The sequence below is a fragment of the Thamnophis elegans genome, chromosome 12 (assembly GCF_009769535.1).
Source record: "Thamnophis elegans isolate rThaEle1 chromosome 12, rThaEle1.pri, whole genome shotgun sequence".
NCBI lineage: Eukaryota > Metazoa > Chordata > Lepidosauria > Squamata > Colubridae > Thamnophis > Thamnophis elegans.
Window position 1 is genome coordinate 5,974,793 of NC_045552.1, and position 17,718 is coordinate 5,992,510.

Below are 17,718 nucleotides of genomic sequence, written 5' to 3' on the forward strand. Positions count from 1 at the left end.
GAAAAGTCTGCAAGAAAACCACCAAGGTCAGAGTACACCAAGGACCACAGTCCTCCTCCTCCCTTCCATCACTGATGATGTCACCTAGTTGGGTAATGAAAAGTCTGCAAGAAAACCACCAAGGTCAGAGTACACCAAGGACCACAGTCCTCTTCCTCCTCCTCCCTTGTAGCACTGATGATGTTACCTAGTTGGGTAATGAAAAGTCTGCAAGAAAACCACCAAGCTCTGAGGCCCCTACAGTCTGCAGAGTTTTGGTCCAAGCCCCATTCATCTCACGGCTTTCCACAAGAGTACCACTAACACGCGTAAACCTTCAATTCGCCTCTTTTCCAGCCTTTCCCCAAACTCTCAGAAAACGCCAGAAGTTCTTCCACACGGATGGGTTTTAGGACTTGGATTCACTTGTCGAGAAATTGGGCCGTTTTCCTGGAATCGAAGCGATGGCTTTCATTTTCGACCGCGGCCGCTGTATAAAAAAGCTCCAGCCAGCGTCGAAAGGGCGAGATCGCGGAGGGCTGCGAAGAGAGCCGGCGGCCGATCCACTGATTTCCTTTGCAAAGACGGTAAAAGTGGGACGGGCGAGCGAGCGGAGCGACTCCCAGCTTCCCCTCCGGTCCTTCCCCGTAGCGGTAAGGCGTTTCTTTGGACTGGGGAGGGGGGTGTCGTCCGGAGGGCGCTGGGTCGGAGGGGATCCGGGAAGCAGAGCTGCCCCCTCGAAACCGAGGTGGAGGGGGGGGGAGTGGCGGGGTGGCGGGAGGCTCCGTTAGGGGCCAGAGGGTCTCTCCCCATCGGACACGTACGGGCGGGGGTCGGAAGCTGTGCGGGGCTCCTGGGGGGAATTTCTTTTCTGAAGGCTGCGGGGAAGGTGGTCCCGTCCAACCAAAAAGACTCTAGAGATTCTCGGTTTGTCCCAAAGACGCTTTTTCAGGAGGCAACTTGGATGTGGTTTCTTCTTTTGAAGACGTTTCTCTTCTCATCCCAGAAGCTTCTTCAGCTCTGACTGGATGGTAGTGGGGAATGGAAGGATTTGTCTTCCTTGCAGGCAGCTGGTCATTTGCATCCTTTTTAGAGGGTCTTAGAAGACCTTGGAGGTTTATCTGTGTGCTCGGGGTCACCCGAGTGGTGCTCCTGGTTCAAGGACCCTCTAAAAGGATGCAAATGACCAGCTGCCTGCAAGGAATCCCTTCCATTCCCCACCATCCTGTCAGAACTGAAGGAGTTTCTCGGAAACGTCTTCGAAAGGAAAACCAAAAAGTCCAGTTGCCAGGTGCTGAAAAAGCCCCTTTGGGGCATCCTGTTTGGCTAGTCGCTCCCTTCAGACCGGATCTGCCACCTGGTGTTGGCTTGGAAGACCCTCTGCCTTTCAGCTGGGTACCTTCTGGCGTGCCAGCTGAAGATGGCTAGAGAAGGGATTACAAAGCCTGATATGGGCTTAATGTCACTTGGAAGTCATGAAGTCATGGTGGGAAGGTCTTTTATAGCCCTCCTTTGGGAGGCCACTGTGAAGAAAATGCTTCAGCTGCCACTTACTCCCCAGCTGCACAACTCCCTCCACAAGGCTGATGGAGGCTCCGGTTGTGCCTGGTTGAGAACAGAAGAAATCGCCTCCAAGTTTCTCCGAAGGCCCTTCGGTTGCTCTCAGATATCCAGAATCCGGTGGTGGTGGTGTCCATCGTGGGACTGTATCGCACGGGCAAGTCCTACCTGATGAACAGGTTGGCTGGCAAAATTCAGGTGAGAAGGACTGAGATGAGCCAGGGTGATATCCACAAGGTGAAACCCCTGGGTGGGAAAATGAACATCCCCAATCCGGCGTTTTCTGCTTCGATGGAGGAGTTGTACATGGAGCCTAGGACTTTCATTTTCCAAAATGCCCATTGTGAGTCATCCAGTGTATAGGGATCGTTTTTATTTTTTATTCTCTTACATACAGTTATAAGTATACATTCACACAATTCTTCTTTCTTTCCATTTGTCATTCTTCTACATTTATTATTCCATTTAAAAGGTTATTATATGCAATTTGGGTGCTTTGTTTACCATCCCATCCGCTGGTTTAACACCACCTTATTTTCCCTTTCTTTTCTCCTCCCTCCTTCCGCTGCTCCTTCCTTCCTCCTCTCCCTTCCCTTCCTTCTTCCCTTACCTCTCCCCTACTCATCTCTTCTCCTTCCCACCCTCTCTCCTTCTCTTTCTCGTCCACCGCCTCCCCTCAGTGTCAAGGAATCTTGGACTGATGCGATCTTGTAGAATTATGTCATAACTTTTATGTTAGTAAAATTACAAGATGCCGGCCTCATGGGGCAAACCAGTCAGGTAACACGACTAAATGAGCTATTTTACTTTATTGTAAACCTGCCTGAAGAATGTTCCAATTCTGAAAATGCAATTCTTCATCCATCTTTTAGGTAAAGGAGGATGCAGATTTGCAGTTTCCATCTAAACTTCTTTCTGTCCAGTATTGATCTGCGGGCTGCGGTGTCTCTAATTTTTAGGACGTGTCTCTTTATTCAATCTCCCAAGGTCTTTCCCACAATCCATTACAATTTTTTTTAAAAAAATTAATTGATACATATTATAACTTTCTTCTGGTATGCTTTAGCTTCTCAGAAAGGTATGTGAAATAAAAACCCAATTATGAAATCCTCACAACACAGAGGCAAGTGTGGTTCACAATTCAAAAAGGTTTATTTAAGAAAAATAAAAAGCGCTTGCAAAGGTGGCCTCCAAATCTTCTCCAAAGTGGATCGAGTACAAGGAGAGCAAATATTGTCATTCAAACAATACCTTTTATACATTCTACTCCTCAGAAACTCCTCCCTTGCTGCGTATTCATTTACTTCATTTCTTTGTCATCCCATATTGTAAAGGGTCAACTTGACATTTCTTGAGAGGCCCCTATTTCTTATTGGGTTTTTTGGTGCCTTTCGTTTGAGCAGATGGTTTCCTATCTAACTTGTATGTAGGCTTGGAATAACAAAGGTTTTTTGTTTACTGTTTACTGAACACATTTCGTGGTTATCAAAAGCACAGTGACATTACACATTTTAGGCAACAATATAATGGTGAACTTCCTGTTTCAAGGGGTAAATTCAGTAAACAACCAGAAAAACTGGTGGTAAGAATCTGTGTTAATTATTAACCGTAGCTCACATATTACAAGACGATCGTTTGGGATCTAAACCATACCACATTTTCCCATTTATAGGTTTCTCTTTGGGCTCCACAGTGCAAGCAAAAACGAAAGGAATCTGGATGTGGTGCGTTCCCTATCCGGACAGGCCTAACCAAACCCTTGTCCTGCTGGATACTGAGGGATTAGGTGACGTGGAAAAGGTTAGTTTGTATTTTTTAATTTCTTTGTATAAAATAACACACCAATGGGATATCTATTGGGCACCAAGTATAAGTAGCCCTTGACTGACAACTATTCATTTAGCAACTGTCTGAAGTTACAGTGGCACTGGAAAAAGTGTCTTATGACTGATCTTACGGCCATCACAGCATCACCTTGGTCATGCGATCAAAGTTTAGGTGCTTGGTAACTGGCATGTATGTACGACAGTTATAGAATCCCAGGGTCATTTACAACCTTCCTTACTCTGATGAGCAAAGTAAATGGGAAACCGGGCTTGCTTCTATGAAATCCCCGATTGTCATTTGAAACTCCTACAATGCATAAATATACTTAGCAGAAGTCAGAAACTGATCATAATTAATTCTTGTCCCTCTTTAGGGCAGTACTCAAAATGATACCTGGATCTTCGCTTTGGCCGTGTTGCTGAGCAGCACCCTCGTCTACAACAGTATTGGGACCATTGATCAGACTGTTCTGGAAAAGCTTCAGTATCCTTCTCACGAATAGCTCTGTTATGCTCTGCAGTCAGATTTGGAATGAAACAGCTTTCAGGATCACCGTTGCCTACATCATTTCTAAACTCATCCCCAGCATGTGTTTCCCTAGCAATGCTAAGCTTGAGTAGATTGAATGTTGCCTGGCTTACATTTCAGGGCATAGTGGAGACACAGAAAATAGGTTGCTTGATCAACCATGGGTTTTGTGGTGGAGGCAGAGCTGGGCTTTTCACAGACATCTTTTGATGCCAGCCCTATCAGGATAACCAGAGTAAGAAACAGACATTATGTAGACTTAAAGCTACTTTTATTAAAATAGCTCTAGTTACAGAATCTTGGAAGTCTGAATGTGCTTCCCTTCCTCCTTTATCTTCAGAAGTATTGAGGGCATTTTTGCAACATACTTTCTTGTTCATTCATTGTACAAATATTTTTTGATTTCTAAACTGGGCCAACAGTTTTGTGATGGAGCTGTCTGCACATATCAAGGGAAAGGCTTCCTCCAGACCTGAAGATACAGATGATTCTTCTGAATTTGTTCGCTTCTTCCCAAACTTTGTCTGGACGGTGCGAGATTTCTCACTGCGGCTGGAACATGATCAACCCATCACAGAGGATGATTATCTCGAAAATGCGCTGGAATTAAAAAAAGGTACCAGAGACAAATGCAATGTGGAGCTCCATATGATCATTTAAATAAGGAATAGGAGCCATTGGGCCTAAATTTTCCTTCTTTAGGGTGGCAAAGAATAATCCTCAATTGTCAAGAGGTAAATGAGTGACTTGAAACAGTTTGGTTTAGAGATGAAGGCAACAGACTAGAAACCAGGAGATTGAAGGTTCTACTAATGCATTAGGCATGAAACTCATCTGGGTGACTTTGGGCCAGTCACCAGGAGACTGTAACAAGCAATAGACATTCTCTGTTGGAATGACTGAGATGCTGCTATTCTACCTGACTACAGAACATTATAAAATAAGACCCAGCAGACATGATACAATAAAAATGATTGAATTTTGAAACAGGCTAAATAGACATACAAACACCCAGTAGCAATCTCGTTTTCCATAGGAAATCCATTCAGTTAATAGTCATGACACTGAAATAAAAACTGATTTGTCTTCCTCAGTTGTTCCCTAACCACATTACGTGTTGGAAAACAAGCAATGGTATTACCCTGTTTCCCTGAAAATAAGACCTCCCTGGATAATAAGCCCAATCAGGCATGGAAACACAGTTTCTTCAATGCTCCGTTTTCTTGGTTAATTAGAATCAGGATTGCAATTGCAGAAAGCACCTCTTGGAAATTCAGATTGCAATATGCACATTTTGTTGGCAGCCTCTATACTTTAAAAGATTAAATCACCCTTAATTTTTACACTGCCTTTCCACAAAATCCTTCTGGGTAAACTACAGCACAGTGTGTTAAACAGATTTGGAAACAAGAAAAACTCACTTTATAGATTTGTGGCCTCTGTAAGAGAGGAAGGGTGGATAAAGTAAGTGGAGATACCTGCAGTTGATAAGGATACCAATTAAATGGTACTAAATAATAGGTATGGGAACATTCCCCAGTGAAGTGCTCACTGGCAGATGCTATTCAGATTTACCTGCAAGATGGACATGTTGCTTTCTAGAGGACAGTGAGAAGGAGCAGGCGTTCAATCTGCCCGGAAATGCATCCGACTGTTCTTCCCCACCCGGAAGTGCTTCTCTTTTATTGCCCTACTAGAAGTAGGGACTTACCCTATCTGGAAACGATGATGGATAATCAGCTGGAGCCTGAATTTGTGGAACAAGCAAATAAGTTCTGCAATTACATCTATTGGACATCTCGAGAAAAGACTCTTCCAGGCGGACACATTGTCACAGGCAATTGTGAGTGGTTCTAGCTATATTATTATTATTATTATATTATGTACAATTGTATCACAGCGGCCAGTTGTTTCGCCGGATTTGGCATTGGTTACTAGTCGGGCCCACCCAGGGGCCTAGGACGTCGTAACGTATTTTCGTAATATGCGTGCAGATCCAAGCAGTGCGGCTTTTTGCATTTGACTGATGGTGATTTTGTCAATTTTAACTGTTTTAAATGTAATTCCAGTGCTTTTGGAATAGCACCCAGTGTGCCAATTACCACTGGAATTACCACTGCTGGTTTGTGCCATAGTCGTTGAATTTCGATTTTTAAGTCCTGGTATCTTGCGATTTTTCATGTTCCTTCTCGGCGACCCTGCTATCACCTGGTATTGCGATGTCTATGATTGTGACCTTATTTTTCTCAACCAGTGTGATGTCTGGTGTATTATGCGCCAGTATTTTGTCGGTTTGTATACGGAAATCCCACAAGATCTTGACCATCTGATTTTCGGTGACTTTTCAGGCTGATGTTCCCACCAGTTTGTTGCTGTTTTAATATTATAATTTTGCACAAATTCCAATGGATCATTTGTGCTACTGAATTGTGCCGCAATTTATAATCAGTCTGCATGATTTTTTTTACAGCAGCTGAGTATGTGATGAACAGTTTCATCAGCTTCTTTGCAAAGTCTGCATTTGGCATCATCAGAGGATTTTCGATTTTGGCCTTAATGGCATTTGTGCAGATAGCTTGTTCTTGCGCAGCCAGGATTAGTGACTCTGTTTCTTTCTTTAATGTACCTGTTTTAACCATAACCAAGTTTGTTCACTGTCCACTTTATCTTTTATTTTTTCCAGAAATTGACCATGCAGTGCTTGTTCTGCCAACTCTCCATTCTTGATTTTATCACATCTTTTCTGTATTCTTGTTTTGTCTGTTGGGCCTCAGTAGATTTTTGTTCTTTACTTCGATTAATAGATGTTCTTGAGTGTCTTTTAAATAATCAGCCAGTGCATGTTTTTCTTCTTCAACTGTTTGCTTCACTTGTAATAATCCTCTGCCACCTGATTTTCGGGGCAGGTACAGTCTATCAGTATCACCACGTGGATGTAAACTGTAGTGTATTGTCATTAGTTTCCTGGTTTTTCGGTCCAAAAGGTCCAAATCAGCTTGTGTCCAGTTAACTATGCCAGCTGTGTATTTATAACTGGTATTGCCCAGGTATTTATGGCCTTGATTGTATTTCCACCATTCAATTTAGATTTTAAAATTTTCCTAACTCTGTTGGTGTACTCTCGCTAATAATAATAATAATAATAATAATTTTATTATATATTATAGATTAATCTTCAGTTCAATTCATAGTCTGTGACTAATAAAAACTTAACACTTCAGGTTCTAACCAAGGATGTAAGAGCTGTTAAGTAATGTCTGAGTAAGTAGACTGTTTAAATTAAAGGTTTTTTTTTAAAGTCAGAATATTCAGGTCTAATAAGTTCAGAATTTCCCCATGTATCTAGGCAGCCCTTTGGGTAGCTGCTTCTCTTCAATTAGTGTATGACCGGTTTTGCAATACCAATGAACCAGACTTTTTTCTTTTCCACAATAGCAGTATCAGGCATGTTGTTGGTGAGATATCGGTCTGCTTGGATTTGAAAGTTCCACAGGATCTTTCAACATGTTCATTTTCAAGAACTTTGTCAACTTGGTGTTCCCAGTAATTTTTGCTGCATTTGAACTCAAAACTTCTGGCAAAGCTTCCAATGTATGATTTTGGCAACTTGATCATGATGTTGTAGATCAGGGGTCCTCAAACTTTATTTGCAGGTCTTTGTATTTGTTATTTTTCCAGTTCGTTCTTCTCTGCTGCTGTCTCCAGGTACTGACGTGTCCACTATCAATACTTTTTTGCCTTTCTTATCTGCAATTGTTAAGTCTGGGGTGTTATTATAAGTCAGGGACAGCTGGAAGATTTGCGTGCATTACGCTTATTTCTGTTGAATGAAATGTTCCCCCAGAAAGCTTTGTAGGCTGGAAAAATGGCAGTTGCCCTCCGTCCCAATTAGCAAGCAAGTTGTGGCACAATGCTTAGATTCTTGAGTCTGCTCACCATGAACAATGATAACTGAATATATCTCGCGGATTGTCCAACAATCTGTATTATTTTTCTTGCATTAGTGTTGGCAAATTTGGTGAAGATCTACGTGGATACTATCTGTAGTGGGAAACTTCCCTGCCCGGAGAATGCAGTCTCAGCCTTGTCTGAGACTGAGAACCGTTTAGCTGTGGAGGAAGCTGTTGCTCACTATGAAACTGATGAGCAAAAGGTGGAGCTACCCACTGAGACTCTCCAGGAACCTGGACTACACAAAAAATGTGAGGAACAGCCCTCCAGAAGTTCATGGCTCGTGCTTTCAAGGATGAAACGTCAGTTCCAGCATAAACTCATGGTAGGTAATCTCGTAAGATGCTAACATTCATTGACAATAATTAAGACTTATGGGTTGGTCTCCAGTAGTTTCTCTATTTATAAGAATACAGAACAAGGGGATAGCAAAACATTTTTAATTAAAGAGAAGAACCTTCCTTGTTTTATTTCTACCTGGAAGATTCTTCTGGACATTTTGCTCAAAACCAGAAAAAAATGAAACTTTGCTTTTAATTCTTTTGATGACAAATGAATTTGTTGTTAAATAAATGGCTTGTAATATCTAGAAAAGTGAAACAAAAGATTGGGTTTGTGGGTTTTGTTGGGGGGGGTGTTGAATTTTACGGCGCTGGCAAAAGTCAGAAATCACTTTCTCTTTACATTTTTCTTCTTTCTTCAACTTTTAAATTTTTTGCTTCTCCTTGTACTTTTATAATAAAGTTTAATAAAATATTTTAGAGAAGAATACAAAACATAGAGTTCTTGCTATAGCTCACACAAGTTGTGTAGATGTTCTTAGCTAATAAATTGGTGGTGCCAGGTGTTTTGCCTGGAAGTGTGCCTAGAAGGATAAAAGATGGATGTGGGAATGAACCCCCAGAATGATTGAGAAAATGGCAAGGAATGTCATCATCAGCCGTTTTGGACAATTATGTTCCTTCTATAAGAATTAATTGTTGGCTGGGAAATTCTGGGAGCTGAATTCCACACATCTTAAACCGCCAAGGTTGAGAAACACTGCTCTAGTTAAATTGAAGGACGAGCACAAGTCATTTCAAATTGTGATGAAGCTCTGTTTAATCACGGGAGATCACCCAAATGTATACAGTGCACAAACATAGATTTGTTTGTCAAGTCTCAGCTCTTGCTTTGTTATCTTTTATTCCTGCCAGAAAATTGTGAACAAGAAGAAGGAAAAGTACTGCAGGAAAAATGAGCAGGAATCTTCTAAAATCTGTTCAGCTTTATTGAACTCACTCTCTGAGAACCTGGAGCAGAACATCAAGAACGGAAGCTACTGCCGATCTGGTGGCCACCAGGAATTTGTAAATGACCTCCAGAAAGTGGAGAAACAATACTTGGAGGAACCTAAGAAAGGAATAATGGTACAAAATGATGAGGGTTGCTGAATGAATATTCACAAAGGATGTTGTCATTCTTTAGGCCAGGAAAACACTTGAGGGAGCTGTTGGGAAAGTGAAGCATGTTGTAATGTGTAGGTAATCTTCGATTTACTACCACAATTGCGACCAGAATTTGCATTGCTAAGCAAGGCAGTTATTAAGTGAATCACGTTGACTTTTACGAAATTTTGTGTCACAATTGTTAAATAAGTCATTGTAGTTAAGTGAATCGTACAGTCATTAAGAGAACTTCCCCCATTTATTTTGTTCATCAAAAGCCAATTGGGAAGATCACATGACCGTGGGATGCTGCAGCTGTCATAAATATATCAGGTTAGGTTATTTTGACTGTAAGGAAGCTGTGATGGTCATTGAAGTACAAGGTCTGATCTTTTTAAGTGCCGTGGTAACTTTGAATAGTTCTTAACGGAATGCAACCATTGTATATGTGGAGCCTGGTCATGTGAGAGTGCGTCCTAACAAGAACCATAAAACAGAATTCAAAATAGGGAAAATACATTACAGATACAGTGTAAATGATGAAACACTGTCATGCTGATATAATGCAAGCTGCACTGCTTTTGTGTGTCCAAGCAAGATCACAACATGCACAAAAGGGTGACAGAGCTTTTGTTATTTGCTGCTTCCTCTAACCTTCCCTCAGATATCTCTGACGAACTGTTTCCTACGATTCCATGTTTGAAATCCTCAGAGAAAGGTGTTTGCCCATATGGGTCAAAATTTATGTACCAAAAAATGAATCTGAGATAGCAAAGCATATGCAAACCAAGAACTATTGAAAAGAATAAGAACAAACGGACTGATACCGGTAGATGGATAAACCTTAGAACAGGGGTCCCCATCCCCCAGGCCGTGGCACCAGAAACTTGTGCAAATGGAGCTGCGTTTGTGCCTGCCTCTTGCACACAGCTCCATTTATATGAATTGACACTTGAGTGCAAGTGTGCTTGCACAACTGGAGCTACACGCACATGTATGGTCTCCTGAGGTTCGCATGGCCCAGTTCTGATCAGGCTGCAGCCTGATAGAAGGCATGGCTTGGGGACCCTGTTCTAGTCCAACCCCCTGTTCAGGCAGGAAACCCTACACCTGTGTTGGTGAACTTTTTGGCAAGTGCCGAAATGGGAGTGCATGTGTGGGGGAGTGCCAAAAACTGGAAAAGCCACTCTCCGGTGTGCCCGCACAATAGCTCCGGAAACCGGAAGAGCAGTTCCCTGGTGTGCATGTGCGTGCCGGGAAGCTGAGCTTCCGGTTTCCGGCATGCACATGAGCGCCAGTCACCAGGTATTCTGGTTTAGGGTGTGCATGCATGCTCGAAGACCAGCTGGCTGGTGCGCATGCATGTGCCAGAAACCAGAAGCTCAGCATGCATGCTTGGGAGCTGCTTTCCAGTTTCCAGCACTCCTGTTTGCGAAGACCAGCTGGTCTTCCAACCCAAAAGAGCAACGGGCGACGGCTGGCATGCCCGGAAAGATGGCTCTGTGTGCCACTTATGGCACGCATAGGTTCACCATCACTGCCCTACACCATTTCAGACAAATAGTTGTCAACCTCTTCTTAAAAGCCTGGTGATGGAGCATCCACAACCTCTGGAGGCAAGATGTTCCACTGGTTAATTGTCCTCCCAATTAGAAAGTTTCTCCTTAGTTCCAGGTTAGTTTCCATCCGTTGCTTCTTGTCCTGGCGCCAGGTGATTTGGAGACTAGGTTGACCCCCTCTTCTTTGGGGCAGCCCCTCAAATATTGGAAGACTGCTACCATGTCACCCCTAGTCCTTCTCTCCGTTAAACAAGACATTCACAGCTCCTGCAACCTTACTTTGTATGTCCTCATCTGATAGCCGTGCTGTCATCCTCCAGGGAGATTGTTCAGTATCTTGCTTTCACAAAACTCATTGTTGGCAATTCTATACTGCTCCAGATTATTCTCTCTCCCCCACCCCCCACCCCGCCTTCATTCAGGCAGGGGAGACCCTGAAAAAATTCCTCTGTAGCAAGGAAAACATCAGCAAATTCATCCTTCGAAATGATGAAAGCCTTCAACAGAAGGAGGCGGAAATAGAAGGTAAAGGCATGAATAAGCTGCCAGATGATGCTGGGATGTTTCTTTTGCTTTGAGGGTGGGAAAAATCTTTCCTTACACCAAACCCACCACTAATTGGGGAAATGCTTTCCTCTCTGCTTAAACACTTTTTGTACTGTAAGATGAAGTTGTTTCCTTTTTTTCTGTAGGATTATCCAATATTTGTAACTGTCCTCATTTATATAATGTATTATATGTATTATATGATATTACTTAAATGTATTGCAAAATATTCAGGAGGAGAGCCCAGGACCTTTTGAAGGACAGCTCATGAAGGAGCTGATCCAAGAATATCACCCATGTTTAAAGGTTGTTTAGAAAAGAGGATGCTAAGACAAAGAATTCTCTTTTCTAAAATAATCATGTCATTCTTTTCTTGCCTCTTTGCACATATTCTTGCAATTCCCCCATAGCATATAACCTTCTCTTGTCCAAATTCCATGGACAAGTGAGGTGAGGCTGGAAATATGCTGATAGTCCTCATTTAAAGACAACTTGTTCCACTATCACTTGAACTTGCAATACTGCTGAATGAATAGAAGGTACGACCGATTCTTACAAAGATGGCAATCAATGTTTCTTGGGGTCAAGTGATCATCATCTGCAACCTTCACTTCATGCTTCCAAAAAGTAAAGTCAGCAGGAAGTTGAAATTGGGACTATGTGACATCATCACAAGATGATGCAGGATTTGCTTAATGATGTCAACCAGACCTGCTAGAACTGCTGTCATTAAACAGCACAGTCGCATGATGTTGTATTTTATGACTGAGTAGCTAAGTGATGGAGATTCTGATCCTAGTTAGTATAATTAATCAAAGATTGCCTGTATGCCAAATATACTTATTTATTGCATTATTTGCATACCATAAAGCGTAGCCAACTTGCAAACAACCTGCCGATGTCTCACTCTCTTTTTCCCTGTCTAGATGCAAGGATGAAAGCAAAAGCAAAAGAATTAGAGGGTGAGATTCAGAAGCAGAATGAGGAAATGTTGAAACAGAAGCTTGAAAGCGAGAAAGAGAGTTATGAGATGAACCTTCAGAAGCTAAAGGAGAAATTGGAGGAAGAAAGGAAGCAGATCCTGGAAGAGCAAGAGAAAATGATCCAAAGCAAACTGAAGGTAACACTATAATCTCAGCAAGATTTTGTTGTAATTAGGCAGTAGGATTAACAAACAAGTAAACTTCCAAAACTGAAAACCAATAGATTTAGGACTAGTGTATCAGACCTATGTCTTTCTTATTTTGTCACATCCTCACCATTTTAAGTCTTTTTTTAATCTTCTCTTTTTTTCTTCCCAAAAGTTTCTTTTAAACATACATATAATATAATCCAAAGTATACCATTACATCTTAACAAACATTTTTTGAATATTCAATAATATATCAATTCCTCTTGCCATGAAGCCTCGTCAATTTTTGTTTGTTCTTCTGCTTTCCATACACCATATTATAGTCTATTTCACCTTCAACCCTTCTCCTCCCTCTCTCCTCCCTACCTCCTTTCTTCCCTCTGCCATCTCTCTCTTCTCTATTTTGCTCTCTCCCTCTCCTCTCCCCTCTTTTCACACCTGCCCTCTCTCCTTCTCTTGCCCTCCCTTCTACTTCCCTCTCCCCTATCTCCTCTCTCTTTCCCTCTCTTTATCACCCTTCCAGTCTCTATTTTACATGGTGTATTTATGCCTTTTAGCTAGCCCCATTTAATATCAGTGGCATTAATAATTATATTCCAAAAAAATAAATATACTAGTTTTCCTTTTAAAGATATACCTTTATACAAATTCCATTTGTTTCCTCTCCCCCCCCCATTACTTTAAGTCATTTTGATGAGGTTGAAACACATTTACCGTATTTGCATGGATAAGTCAATGGGACTATCTAAAGAAAGCAAATTATAGAATCGGTGAAAGGGGGAGCACCCTAAAGGTTTCTATGGTCAGGAGGATGCTGTGAAACACAGCAATGAGGAATAGAACTAGTCACAATAGTTCATAGCACTTCCAGAGTTTTCGTATAGGTCCTTAACCAAAGTCTTGAAGAATGAAGGCAGCATTTCAAACACTACACCTTGTTTACCAGTTACCCATTCTGCAATTATTTAAAATTACATCACAGGAAAAGAAGATACATAACTGGTCCTTGACATTGTGACCATCACAGCACCACCATGGTCACATCATTGTGATTTGCTCATATATTTCTAACTTTTCAGCGTCCTAAGTAACGCAATTGCCATTTGCAACCTTCGCAGCCAATGTCTGATAAGTAAAGGGTCAAGTTATCATATTGTGGACATGTTATGCAAAGAGCTTTCTGGGGAAGGTTCTAATGCTGGGAAAGGTGGAAGTCAAGAGATTATAGCATCTGTTATAGGAGTGATTGATGTACCAATGGAACACTTGAAGGATCAGGTAGGAAACAGATTGTTTTGAAGAAAATCCATCTGTGTAATTGCTAAGAATTGACATCAATTTGACAGCATATAATCCATCCATCCAATCAAAAGTCAATTGAGCTTAATTTCTTCCATGCAGAAAATAGATCCAGTCATGCTGAAGACGTAAAAAACAACAGAGAAAGGCAAAGAGGGAAATGTATTGTTAGAGGAACAAGCAAAAAGAAAATATGGGGACAGACTTTGCTAAAACCAAAGATGGTAAAACAAGAGGAAATGAAGAGAGGATTTCCCCCCTCTTAAAGTTATGGTGGAAAAGAATCTTCTGTGATTTGGAGAATGTGGGTTTCTGACACAGACAGACAGGGTTTAGGGTTTTTAGGGTTTTATTAACACTTATAGGCCGCCCTTTTCCCTGAGGGGACTCAGGGCGGCTTACATAAAATCAAGGGAGGATATACAAACAATAACACAAACAAACATAGAATAAAATAATGAGCAACATTCATTCATCATTCGGGTGGGGGCAATTATCTTTGTCCCCAGGCCTGACGGGCTAGCCAGGTCTTAAGGGCTGTGCGGAAGGCCTGGACGGTGGTGAGGGTACGAATCTCCACGGGGAGATCGTTCCAAAGGGTCGGAGCTACTACTGAGAAGGCTCTCCTCCTTGTAGTTGCCAGCCGGCACTGGCTGGCAGATGGAACTCGGAGGAGGCCTAGTCTATGAGATCTAATTGGTCGCAGGGAGGTAATTGGCAGAAGGCGGTCTCTCAAGTACGCAGACCCACTACCATGAAGGGCTTTATGAGTGGTAAGTAGCACCTTGAAGCGCACCCGGAGATCGACAGGTAGCCAGCGCAGCTCGCGGAGGATAGGTGTTATGTGGGTGAACCGAGGTGCACCCACGATCACTCACGCGGCTGCGTTCTGGACTAGCTGAAGTCGCCGGATGCTCTTCAAGGGCAGCCCCATGTAGAGCACATTGCAGCACTGCAGACAGACAGACAGACAGACAGACAGACTGACTTTAATCCCGACTTCCTATGTAGTGTAGAAGCCACATGAATCGATCACTGCAGGATACACTTCGCCCTGAAAGAAAGAGTAGCCTAGCTGAACTACAGGGAATTAATGGGGTGCAGTAGTTCATATGAGATGCTTTCCTGCTTTTTTCCTTGCAAGATTTTACTTTGATAGGAATTGTCCAAATACATCTTAAATTTATTTCTTCATTGGCTACATTCTTGAACATGATCTGCAACATTATTCACATCTTTTGCTTTCAGTCTAATAATGTTGATGTTTGTTGTTTCCAGGAACAAAAGGATTTCTTGGAAAAGGGTTTCGAGGAAGAAGCAATCCAGATGAATAAGAAGATCGAAGAACTCATAAGTGAAAAGGAAGAGGTGGAAGATGAAAATTGGCTAATCTCAGGTTTAGGAGCCCTGAAAGGATTTTTCACTGAAAAAATTATTGAACCAATTGTAGAGTGGTTTGAAGATCTAATGGACAGTGACTGATCAAGTGCCTTTTCATCCTAGAAATCCTGGTGTATTCTTACTAAAGTTATTTTGGATAAGTTTTGTCAATTTAAATTTATGGTGTGCAAAATCATGCTCAGATTTTCGGGACATTTCTTTACGAAATCTGAGATTTAGCATTTTAAGGCTTTGTGTCTCAAGGTTCAGGCTTTATGTTAAGCTCCTGTTTGTTTGTTTGTTTTAATCGGGTGACCATTTCATAGCGACGTAGGCTCCTCCTCTAAGTAAATATACTCTTCATTTCCCACTTCCTCTGTATTTTTTTTCTTTCCTGGCCATTAGATGAAATCAAAGTGATTGAAAGTAGAGAATCACTTGCAAAATTTTTAAACTGCCCTGAGTTCTAATCCCACCTTAGGCATGAAGCCAGCTGGGGTGTTCTTGAGCCACTCCCTCTCTCTCAGGCCCAGGAGGGAGGCAATGGCAAATCACGTCCCAACAACCTTACAAGAAAACTGCAGGGCTTAATTGGGGAAGTCATCAGGGGTCAACAATGATTCCAAGGGAGAAAAAAAGTGAAACTGAAAAGTAAAACAGACTCCAAAATTCCTGTCCTGCACTGTCCTCTTCTGGCTGCAGATCAGTTGCTAAGGATGACTTGGTATATACCTAGACATAAAGTACTGTATAGCAATTGTTTCAAAGATTGTTGTCATCTCTTTAAGGCAGCTTCCTCCCTATTGATACTCCCTGTCTGGCCTGGATTTCAATGCCAGTAAAAGTTGCAATCCAAAATCTCTCATGGGCAGAAAGTTGCCTGTAAGAAATATCCTATCGGGTGGGACAGTTTTCCTGGAGGAGATTGTGGTTTTGGATCATTACCTCTGGACCTGTTTGATTGCAAATTTCTCCGCCTTTTGAAGGAGGAGGCCAGTGGTGGGTTTCAAAAATTTTTGGAACCTCTTCTGTAGGGCTTGCATTCCGGGTCCACTGGTGGAACCTCTTCTAACCAGTTCGGTAGATTTGATGAACCGGTTCTACCGAATAGGTGCGAACTGGTAGGAACCCACCTCTGGAGGAGGCATAACCTTGATTGCATGTCAGGATACTCTGGGAGTTGAAATCCACCTTTCTGGAAAGCTGGACAAGGAAGGAAATTTGAGATTTAGCATTTCAAGGCTTCCTTGGGTGTCACAAGTTGAGTTCAGATTTTAGGTTAAGCTCCTGTTTGTTTTAACCTTGATGTATTAAATCATGTTTGGAAGGTTTGTATGACATGAAGGCCAAATTAAACCAATAACTTAAGGCCCCTTTGTACAACTTTGCATAACTCCTTGCTTTCCTTGACAATATGCAGTATAATTCAGTGTAGCTCAACCTTGGCAATGTAAAGATATGTGGATTTCAATTGCCAGAATTCCCAGGTTTCAACACAGATTTTTAAATATGTTCTTTAATAGTATATTATGTTACTAGATGGGTGAGGAGCCCATTTCCACTTCAGGAACTTCAAAAACCAGAACTCCACAGGCCTAGTTCAGATTCATATTTCTGAAAGTTTTAACTTTGATTTCCAGTTTTAACCTGTAGATTTCAACCTTGTTTTTAATTCTGTTTCAGTTGTGGTTTATAGTGGCTCTTGTAATCTGCCCAGAGTCACTTAAGTGAGATGGGTGGTGCAGAAATTTAATAAATATAAATAAACTTCAACAAATAAACTTCAACAACATAAATAAACCACGAGTTCATTTAATTAGCCCAATTAGCTAAGTATGCCTGCTGTATCCCTCTCAGCCATCACATAACTACATTCGATGCTTTTGTATTGAAACTGACCGCTTGAATTTGCCGTGCTGTGAACTCATCTTTGGAATGATGAGGAATTTGGAATCCTCTTTGGAATTTGCCTATGGTCCCTGTTCTACTGTCACCACATATTCATATCCATTTCCTGTATTCATAATCATGTTTATACTTATATCTGTTATCTTAAACATGCTTGACAAATAAATAAATAAATATGCTGAAAAATTATAGGATTCAATCCCATGTTCTTCCATGCAGCTTTAAAAACCGGAAATACCATAGGTGGCAGGAAGAGTAGAATGCACATCTGGTTTGTAACACTTAAAGTCTGTGGGCCAGTTTGCCATCTGTCATGGAGGGAAATTAGGGGACTGGAAGTGACTGGGATGAGAGGCGATAGCAGCAGGAGAAAAATCTTTAGTAGGCACACAAACATTATCTCCTGATTCCAGGTGGGAGGACAGCAGCAGCATAAGATAGTAGTGGAGAAGAGCTCTAAGTAAATATACTCTTCATTTCCCCCTTCCTTGTATTTTTTCTTCCTTTCCTGGCCATCCAGCTTAGATGAAATCAGAGTGATTGAAAGTAGAGAATCACTTGCAAAAATTTTAAACTGCTTTTAAAAAAAAAAAAAAAAAAAGGAAACACAACTCAGAGGCCC

At 41.7% G+C, this 17,718-nt stretch overlaps 1 pseudogene; it reads left to right on the forward strand.

Moving 5' to 3' along the window:
- The first annotated feature begins 1,584 nt into the window (after positions 1 to 1,584).
- Positions 1,585 to 15,299, forward strand: LOC116515455 (annotated as a pseudogene).
- Positions 15,300 to 17,718: the final 2,419 nt, after the last annotated feature.